At 36.1% G+C, this 10,820-nt stretch overlaps 1 pseudogene; it reads right to left on the reverse strand.

The window, feature by feature from the left end:
* Positions 1-7,134: 7,134 nt before the first annotated feature.
* LOC127541402 (leucine-rich repeat and calponin homology domain-containing protein 2-like) lies at positions 7,135-10,037 on the reverse strand (annotated as a pseudogene).
* Between the last annotated feature and the right edge of the window lie 783 nt (positions 10,038-10,820).

Consider the following 10,820-nt stretch of genomic DNA (forward strand, 5'->3'; position numbering starts at 1 on the left):
AAGATGATCTTTGAGAGTAACTTTGACAGTTTCCTTTCTAATGTTGCATGATGATGAATCTCCAAAATTTTCTAGCTTTTGGAAACAAAATATAGTAAATAAGGACACCGTGATAAGGTGCTATTTGAATATTTAATTATAGTGCTGATTTGACTCTCTCCAAAGTTTTGCTAGCTGAGTATAACTCTGCAAGACCTTACCATATAGGAAATATTGCTAGGATGAACTTGGTGCTGATGAAAAGTAATATGTAATGAAAAATTCTAGACTCCCTCAGGTATATAGGCTTCATCATTGATTATGATTCAAAACAGAACTCACTTTAAACTGTCCATTTAAAAAGACATCTCTCTCAGCTTTAAAGATCTCAAGGGATAATGATTATTTGCTCTCTCTTAGCAACTTTGTCTTATTGCAAAACGAATCTATTACAATACAAGTTTATATGTGATAATATTCAAGGTCAGATGTTATGGAAAGGGAAGGGAGTAATTCTGTATCTGTTTAACATTTTGGGGGATGATAGAAGGTACACGAAGAAAGAAAGAAGAGAATTTTGAAACTGAGGAAAGAAGAGAATTCAAGAAGGACTGAGGAAAGAAGATGGCTGAGTAATAGTGAAATTCACTCCGTCCTTTCTAGAATCTATGAATTTCCAGGGAACTTCCTTTCTTCTTATTAAGTTTACTTCTTCCCCATCTTAATCTTCACCTGCTTCATACATTTGGAATTATTTACTATAGCACAAAAAAGGGGAAAAATTAGACAAAAACACTATACATGTCATGGTAATTTTCTGTTTTGGCCTTCACTTCCTCAATATCCTAAACTTTATATGGTTGTCTCTAGCCTCCTATAACCTCATAATTGAGTGGTCATATTTTAGAAACACCCATTCTTCCATCCCTATTTAATGGACCCTAGATGCCAGAATTTCTAATTATGATTTTGAACACAAATGTTAATATTGCTTGTATTACCTACCTCATAGGAGTTGCATAAGGAAGCACTCTATAAATGCAAATTATTGTTATTATGTAACTAAAGATAATTAGTTTCAAGAACAGAGAAAATATGTACAATCTTACATGTGAAGTAATTATGGTTATGCTTTTTCAGAACAATTTTTTAGTATGATTCAACAAACATTGATTAAACATGTATTATGAAATGGCAATTTTAGGTACTAGGGACAGGAAGAGGAGAAATAAGAGTTCTTATTGTGGTAAGTGGTAAGACATATTTACAATGAACTAGACTATGCCTAATATGAGAAATGAAAAGGATAAATCCTGCAGAAGTGCTGGGAGAGATTGAGAGGGAAAAAGATCATTTCTAGCTTTGGGGCATTGTGGAAATGGTGGCCCCTGAATTGGGTTTTGCAGAAATAGTTTTATTTTGTTTGTTTGATTTTTTATGAATGGAAAGTCAGAGATACAGCAGAGAAAAATCAAATTGGTAAATGGTCTAAAGATATGAACAGGCAGTTCTTAAGAGAAGAAATCCAAGCTATATATCCATGTGAAAAGATATTTCAAAATCAGTTATGATTAAAGAAATATTAATAAACAGCCTCCTGAAATTCTACCTCCCACCCAGGAAAAAAGGAAACTGATAAATGTTGGAAAGGCTATGGGGAAACAGATTCATTGATCCATTGTGATGGACCTATGAATGGATACAACTAATCTGAAAAGCAATTTGGAATTAATCATAAAAGTAATTAAATAGTGTATCATCTTTGGATCAGCTATACCACTACTAGGTCCAAAAGAAATCAAAGAAAAAGGAAAAGGTCTTGCATATACAAAAAATATAATAATTTCTTTTTGTGTGTAGTATGTGTGGCACCCTCCAGAACAACAACTGGAAACTAAGAAAATGCTCATCAATTGAAAAATGTCTGAATAAGTTGTGGTATGTGAATGTAATGGAATATTACTTTGTTGAATAAATGAAAAAATAAATGATTTCAAAAATTAATGGAAAGACTTGTATGAACAAATGTGGGAGGGGGGGATGAGCAGATCCAAAACAATTTGAACAATAACATTGAGATAATAAAAATGAATAATTTTGTGGACTTTTATAAAGTCATGAAGAATGAAGTGAGCAGAAATAGCAGAACAATTTTTAGAATATAAGACAAATAACTGAAAACTATGAACTATGATCAACACAATCCATGATTCTAGAGAATGGAAGGTGAACTATACTATCTACCTTCTTACAGAGCAATAATGAATTTAGGGCACAAAATTTATTTATACATACATACGAAATGCTAAAAAACCAAAAATAACTTAAAATCATCTACTAATGGCCGGCCAAAGTCCTGTAATCCCCAGAGTCCTTTGCTTTGCTGATAAAAGCAAGGATATGGAAACCCAGCTACCCATTTCTGAGCTCTGAAATAATGTGATCATGTTAGGGGATGTAGGGTTATCTCTGGAAAGAATAACCACAGCTTTGTCATCAGGTGAAGGGAATAGCTGTGTCCAGCTCTCTTGGACAATTCATGGACATTCCTGTTGTAGTAACACTTAGTGCAAAATATTGCATTAAGCTCTTAGGCCTGTAATACCATATGTCTAGTAGCATCACGTTCATTCCTCTGTCAAGTGAAAGAATGATTTTAATTAACTTTTTTCATGCAATTTCTTCCAAAGCCATCTGAAAACAGATACTCAAAGGAATTTAAAATTGCCCCATGGAGGCATTTTCAAATATCTCCAGACTAACTTCATCTGACTCTAATCATTCCCATTATTCCAATATCTTGTGTGGGTTCTCCCTCTAACTAGCCCAATTAACTCATGTTCTGCTTCTCTCATTTATTACCTATGTGATCTTGGGCCAAATTACATTATAATATACTATCATCATCATCAATGTCATCATCAGCATTTAGATAGTGCTCTAAAATTTGTAAAGTGATTTGCATATATTATCTCACCTGAGTTTCAAAACAATCCTGTGAGGTTGGTGGTCAAGGCATTAATGCTTTCAGATTACTATTACTCTATGTTAATTTTGCATTCATTAACATTTCTAAGTTACCCTCACTTCAAGTTATTATCCCCATTTCACAGCTGTGGTAGATAACAGAGACCCCAAAGAACCATTGTCTATGGTTACACAACTAATACAACTGAGTTCAAGTCTAACAGGCTATCGGGGTACCATACCACCTCTAACCTTTATTTTCTTCATGTGCGGAATGGGACAATTACATGATCTGTAAGACATCTTACAGTCCCATGATTCTTTGAGCTATTTTGCAGACAGCATTCTAAATCTTAATTGATTATTTTGAAATTGCATGCCATTGGTCAGGAAGGGTCAGAGGGGGAGAGCTTGGGTAGTTTGGGGGTCATCCACTTTTATTGGAAACATAAGTCTGACAATGATTTAGTTTCATCATCTTCATATTAATTGTTCCTTTCCAGTGTACTCTTTTTATTACCGTCCATTTCACAAGAAAATTTATGACTCTTGCCCTTGGAGGGCGAGGAGCAAGAACAGTTTAGCATCATGTTTTCAGTTTGGTTGAAGACTATTATTTACTTTCTATCCAGCATCTCGTCCTGATTTATTCACAATTCATTATGTAATGATGAAGATCTTACAAGGCCCATCATAGTTTTAAAATGATAGTCCAGCCACTTGTGTAATGAGGGGGAAAACACTTAGCATTTTTAAAGCTTGTCTGATCTGCTCTGTGTTGAATACCTAAATATGCCTGAAGTGTATTCCTTTGATTGTAATGAAATTCTAGGACAATTATTAACCCCTTTGGAGTATGACACTGGCTACTTTCTGTAGATCGAAATAAGTTTGCTCTATCTAGGCAGGGTAATCAGTAGCTTCTGTGTGAACTTATTTCAGAACTCAATTGGATTGATACTAAAGATAGGTTAAGATACCAGACAAAGAGAGCACTGTCAGCCAGAGATAAGCAGAGTAAGCTTTAATGATCATCACTACTCGTGTATGACCTCTGAGACTGTTTTTGAGACTGCCCAGGCTTTGGCAGCAGGATGATTACTATCATTCCTAATGGATACCTGTTAAAAGATGGAGGGATGCTGTAACACCTGTCTGTTTTTGGAGGAAACGAGCACAAATAGTTCAAGAAGAGAGCTTTTAGATTTATAAGAAACCAGAATGGCTTTGTTTTGTTGGGAAAAATCAGGCAATTGCGCAATTCCTCTATGGTGATAATTTAGGAACTTAGGCAGTCACGTTGTATCTCTAGTATGAGTCCATTTTGCTCTCTAAAATGATAATGTATATAGAGAATGATTTGATTGACTTAGTCAATAAATACTTATTAAGTGTCCATCATGTGCTAAAGTGCTAAGCACTGGAAGTACAAAGAAAGGCAAAAGTCAGTTCTTGTGGATGGGGGAAACAAGAAGCATTTAACTATGCACAGACAAGCTATATGTAGGACAAATAAGTTCAGACAGAGGGAAAAACAGAGAGAAGGAAGCAGAATTAAGAGGAATTAGAAAGCATAGCTAGATGGCACAGTGGATAGAGCAACAGCCCTGAAGTCAGGAGGACCTGAGTTCAAATTTGGTCTCAAACACTTAACACTTCCTAGCTGTGTAACCCAGGGAAGTCATTTCACCCCAATTTCCTCAGAAGAAAAAAGAGGAATTAGAAAAGGCAAGTAAGTAGTGAGATTTTAGCTGGAAGTTGAAGGAAGCCATGAAATAAAGATGGGAAGGAGCGTATTCCATCTGTGAGAGACAGCAAGTAAAAATAATTGGAGTCAGGAAAGGGAATCCTTTGTTCGAGAAATAGCAAGAAGGCCAGTATTACTATATAGGAGTAGGTGATGGGGGGAAGTGCATAAGAAGAAAATGAAAAGGCAAACATTAGATAAGCAAAATGGGAGTTTGTCTTAAATCTCTAAAAACTTGGTTAGTTCCAATCAAACCCTAGAAAATAAGGATGCTCTTAGGACAGGGGTGAGAAATGTCCAACTAGTGGCCCTCATACAGCCTGCAAAGTCATTTGCTTAGGCAACCACAGGAGAAGATGAGCTGAACATAGATAAAACAACCTCCCACACCTTGAGTTCTATAAATTGATGATTTTGTACAGCTTGTGAATAATATAAATATCTGAGTGGTCCTTAGCTGAAAAAAGGTTCCCCACTCCTGTTTTAGGCTCATATTTTATGCATGTATATGGCCTTTTAAAAAATTATTATAGCTTTTTATTTACAAGATATATGCATAGGTAATTTTTTAGCATTGACAAATGCAAATCCTTTTGTTCCAACTTTTTCCCTCCTTCCTCCCATCCTCTCCCCCCGATGGCAGGTTAACCAATACATGTTAAATATGTTAAAGTGTGAGTTAAATACAATATAAGTATACATGTCCAAATAGTTATTTTGCTGTACAAAAAGAATCAGACTTTGAAATAGCGTGCAATTAGCCTGTGAAGGAAATCAAAAATGCAAGCAGACAAAAATAGAGGGATTGGGAATTCTATGTAGTGGTTCTTAGTCATCTCCCAGAGTTCTTTCCCTGGGTGTAGCTGGTTCAATTCATTACTGCTCTATTGGAACTGATTTGTTTCATTTCATTGCTGAAGATGGCCATGTCCATCCGAATTGATCATCATATAATATTGTTGTTGAAGTATATAATGATCTCCTGGTCCTGCTCATTTCACTCAGCATCAGTTCATGGAAGTCTTTCCAAGCCTCTCTGTATTCATCCTGCTGGTCATTTCTTACAGAACAATAATATTCCACAATATTCATGCACAACAATTTATTCAGCCATTCTCCAATTGATGGGCATCCACTCAGTTTCCAGTTTCTGGCCACTACAAAGAAGGCTGCCCATGTGTATGGTCTTAAAACAGATACTGTAGACTAGAATCTAAGTCCTGGAATATCTCTAATCCAAAGGTCATAGAGCTAATTTTTTGGGAGATTAATTTAGAAATTTGTTACCATTCAAGAGGAGACTCTAGAATTCTACTTCCAATCTGGAGCTACTCAAAAATTAAAATGAACAAGCTCCCTGGGATTACCTTGCATTTCTAAGGTCCTTCAGCCTATGAATGATCTATCTACTAATCTAGTTCTCTAGACCAGGGCTTCTTAAACTTTTCTCACTTGTGACCTTTTTTTCCCTTCAGAAATTTTTATATGATTTTGGGCATATAGGTTTATAAAAGAGGTGTGCAGAGCAAACCTATACTGATAATAAATCATAATTTTGTGACTCTCAGTGCAGTCATGTGACCCCATGTGGAGCTGTAATCCACAGTTTAAGAAGTTTTGCCCTAGATCTCCAATTTATATAGTGCTTGCAGGCTTCTGCCAGCCTGGATCATAATATAAAAACCAGTCAGAATTAGACTCAGAGGGTAGGTATAAGACAAACCGCCATCATGTCTCATTATTATTGAACTTTCCTCATCTCTTCTCCTAGCTATTCAAGGAGATCTAAAACAACTAGAGACACAACTCATATTTGTTTATCATTTTATTTAATTTGAAGAATTTTATTGAGCAGCTTATTTGAATGAGCTAAAGCAAGCAAATGTTTAGATAGAGATGTTCCAGTTAGAATTCCCCTTGAGAAGTTATACCATAAGACACTAAACCCTGCAATTTTTGGAATTTTGAGTAATAATTCAAATTAAGGAAGAGAAGGTGGACCTGTAGTTTGCTTGAAATAGGGAATTCCCAGATGAGAACATTCCCTCTCTCATTGCACATCATCACTATTTATGTCCCTCTAGAATGCCTTAGATTCCCATATCCCAGCTTCTAAGATCTGCTCCCTATCTACTGTATCACTGGTATCCAGCTCAAATAGAATCAGATCAAATAGAAATGGCCACTAAACCATACAAAAGGATTCCTGTGGATTTCACATTGACTTAGAAAATGCCAATTGACATTACTTATATTCTATAAGTAATTTTTTCTAGACAAAAATTTTAAATTGGCTATTCTTATTCAGAAAGCCAAGGTGTTTAAAATTAATACAAATAAATAAAACTGTTTTTTTTTTGTGTGTAATTGTTTCCAGTTATGTCAAGTTTCTGACAGCTAAGACTTCTCAGTAGTAGTTCCAGAAGAGGCTAACTGTGACACTAAATGTGCTGCAGAAAGCACAATCTTTTTTATGAGACACCCAATTTTTTACAAGCATCAAGCAAGTTTTCTACATTTCTTTGACATTTTGCCATACTTAGCTTATGTACTGCTGGTGATGGCACATGAACATCAGCTACAGATCATAGATCATTAATGTTGCTTTAGTATCATCAGTCAAAATCACTTTTAAATTTATTTCAAGATTGTTACAATGTTGTATTTGCTCTCTTTCATCTCTTAAATGTTCTTTCTTCTCAATGTAAATCCAGGATCTGCTGTACCATATTCCTGGTGAAATGAATGGCTGAAAGTTGATCTAGAGTTCTGTATAATATATATATATATATTGTACTGTATACTGTATAAATAACTGTCAATTCCATCATAATCCTCCTATTATACTAGAGACTGTGGGGACACATTAGCATTATCACTCTCTTGCTCTTCATGTTCATTTCCACTTGAATTCTTCTTTGAGGATTTATATTTGAAATATTTTTTTTCTAATTGGTTTGCTTTGTTCTGCCACATTATAAGTTGAGTTTCACGCAGCTACTATTCATCAATTGGGTCCTTTTTATTTCCTAAAGATTATCACATGAAGGGGTAACAATGCAGAATTTACTTCATGTGCCAACACACTTTCCCCCACATTCCATAGTTTGTTTAGGTCTATTTCTTAAGTTTATTGAAGATATATTATTAAGAATTATTGAAGATGAATGATTATTGCTCCTATTGTAATAATGAGCAGGTATTTTCTTTAAATTAGTAACTTCTTTCAAATTGTCCTCTTCCTCTGCAAGGGGTTGCTCATTCTTTTGAAATCCTTTTCTTGTCTCCCCACTCTTCACTTGTTTTGAAATTTCTCAGAATATTTTTCTCTTACCCTCAGAAAAGAGACAAATGATGCAACATATACATCTTTTTGTTCAAGAACTGCTACACCCTCTGTTTGGGGACAATATGATCATTTCCTGGTCTTTATGAGAGTCATTTGCTTTTCATCAAGCAACTGTCATTTCTTAGAGTCTGCTCTCTGGTTGATTCTGATACTTGAGAGTGAAGGCTGATTATGACATCATATGATGATTCATTTGTAGATAATCATTTCTCTCCATTGGTACTTTCACTACCAGAATGAGGACCATGGTTTTGATTTGGATAGAAATCTTCCATACCGACTATGAGAGATTGAGATGGAATTCTTTTACTTAATGAAGGAAGATCCAAGGACTCTAGTTTCTTCTTTATTCTACAATATGTTCAAATATTTAAGAAATTAAATACGTGTACTTTGCCATATAAACACCTATGCTGGTGGTATCTGCATTGGATTGTTATCTAGAGTTGTACTTACAAATGACACTTTCATAACAAACTGGAATTTCAGTCACTTTGTTATAAGAAAAATCCAGCTTAACTAAGGGGAAATCTCCCAATTCATTTGTCAACTTATGAAGATTATTTCTCTTTATATTTAGTTCGTTAAGTGAATGTTATTTTCCTGTATGTTGGAGAAGGACTTGAATTTCGTTGAAGTTAATATTTAATTCCACCAAGTCTTCTAATTTCCCTATTTCTTTGGGAATGGATACCAGTTTATTATTACTGACAACTAAAATTTTAAGTGGGTGATCAAACAGATGCTTTGGCAATGTTGATAAAAGAATTTGACTAATATATTCTGGAGAGCAATTTGGAACTATGCTCAAAAAGTTATCAAACTGTGCATACCCTTTGATCCAGCAGTGTTTCTACTGGGCTTATATCCCAAAGAAATAGTAAAGAAGGGAAAGGGACCTGTATGTGCCAAAATGTTTGTGGCAGCCCTGTTTGTAGTGACAAGAAACTGGAAACTGAAAGCAACATCAACTCTATCAACTGGAAAATGGCTGAATAAATTGTGGTATATGAATGTTATTGAATGTTATTGTTCTGTAAGAAATGACCAACAGGATGATTTCAGAAAGGCTTGGAGAGACTTACATGAACTGATGCTAAGTGAAATGAGCAGAACCAGGAGATCATTATACATGGCAACATGACTATACAATGATCAATTCTGATGGACGTGGTTCTCTTCAACAATGAGATGATTCAGGCCAGTTCCAATTGTTCAGTAATGAAGAGAATCAACTACACTTAGAGAGAGAATTATGGGAAGTGAGTGTGGACCACAACATAGTATTTACATTCTTTCTGTTATTGTTTGTTTGCATTTTTGTTTTCCTTGTCAAATTTTAAGTCTTCTTTCTAGATCTGATCTTTCTTGAGCAACAAGATAACTATAAATATGTATACATATATTGGATTTAACATATACTTTAACATATTTAACATGCATTGGACTACCTGACATCTAGGGGAGGGGATGGGGGAAGGAGGGAAAAAGTTGGAACAGAAGGTTTCGCAAGGGGCAATGTTGAAAAATTACCTATGCATATGTTTTGTAAATAAAAAGCTATAATAAAAATATTAGAAAAAAAGAATTTGATTAATATTAAGGTATATTAACTTCTGTATGTTTTTTTTTATGTTTTCAGGAATACTTTGATGCGATTATAAAATAAACTTAGGGTTTTCTTGAGTTTGGAGCAAATAACCAGATTTAAAAAGGAATCGATGTAAATTGCTTTCCTGAAAGATCTGCTTGGTGATAGAGGTGAAATTGTAGTTACAGCCAGGGGGGTTGAGGTGTTTGTAGCTGCTGAGGCTCAGAATGCCTGACATGCTGGTTCAGGTTTCTACTGGCCATTGGAAGGGATCTTCAGGCTCCTTGCGGACTGTTGGGGCAAGCTGAAGAGAAATGACTTTACCACTACTGCTGCTGTTCTGACTTACTGCCATATTTCTGGCAGTGAGTAAGTGAATGTCTAGCATGTGTGAGTGGTGAGGAGAGGAGAAAGAGATTGGGTGGGTATAGGTGAGGGGCAGAGAGAGGGGGGGGAGGCAGAGAGGAAGAGAGGGGTAGAGAGACAGAGACAGAGAGACACACAGAGAGAGACAGAGACAGAGAGAGACACACAGAAAGACAGACAGAGAGAGAGAGAGACAGAGAGACCGAGAGAGATAGAGAGAAGAGAGAGAACAGAGAGAGAAGAGAGGAGAGAAAGAGAGACAGAGAGGAGAGAGAAAGGCAGAGAAGAGAGAGAAAGGGGGGGGAGAGAGAGAGAGGAGGCAAGGAGGAAGAGAGGGGCCGAGAGATAGAGAGACAAAGAGAGACAGAGAGACAGAGAGACAGAGACAGACAGAGAGACAGAGACAGAGAGAAGAGAGAGAGAGAGAGAGAAAAGAGAGAGACAGAGAGACAGAGAGAGAGAAAAGAGAGAAAGAATCAGAGAGAGACAGAGAGAGACACAGAGAGAGAGAGAGAGAGAGAGACAGAGAGAGAGAGAGAGAGAGAGAGAAGAGAGAGACAGAGAGAGAGAGAGAGAGAGGAGAGAGAGAGAGAGAGAGAGAGAGAGAAGAGAGAGAGAGACAGAGAGAGAGAGAGAGAGAGAGAGAGAGAGAGAGACAGAGAGAGAGAGAGAGAGAGAGAGAGAGAGAGAGAGAGAGAGGGAGAGCAAGAGAGCAACAAGCCCCTACCATGAGACTCCTACCTGATTTGGAGCTTTCCGTTGTATTAATTTTAAAACTATTTTTCAATTACATTTTAATCTGATTCAAACACCACATGGAA

This window comes from Antechinus flavipes, chromosome 6 (genome assembly GCF_016432865.1).
Source record: "Antechinus flavipes isolate AdamAnt ecotype Samford, QLD, Australia chromosome 6, AdamAnt_v2, whole genome shotgun sequence".
In the NCBI taxonomy this organism is placed as follows: domain Eukaryota; kingdom Metazoa; phylum Chordata; class Mammalia; order Dasyuromorphia; family Dasyuridae; genus Antechinus; species Antechinus flavipes.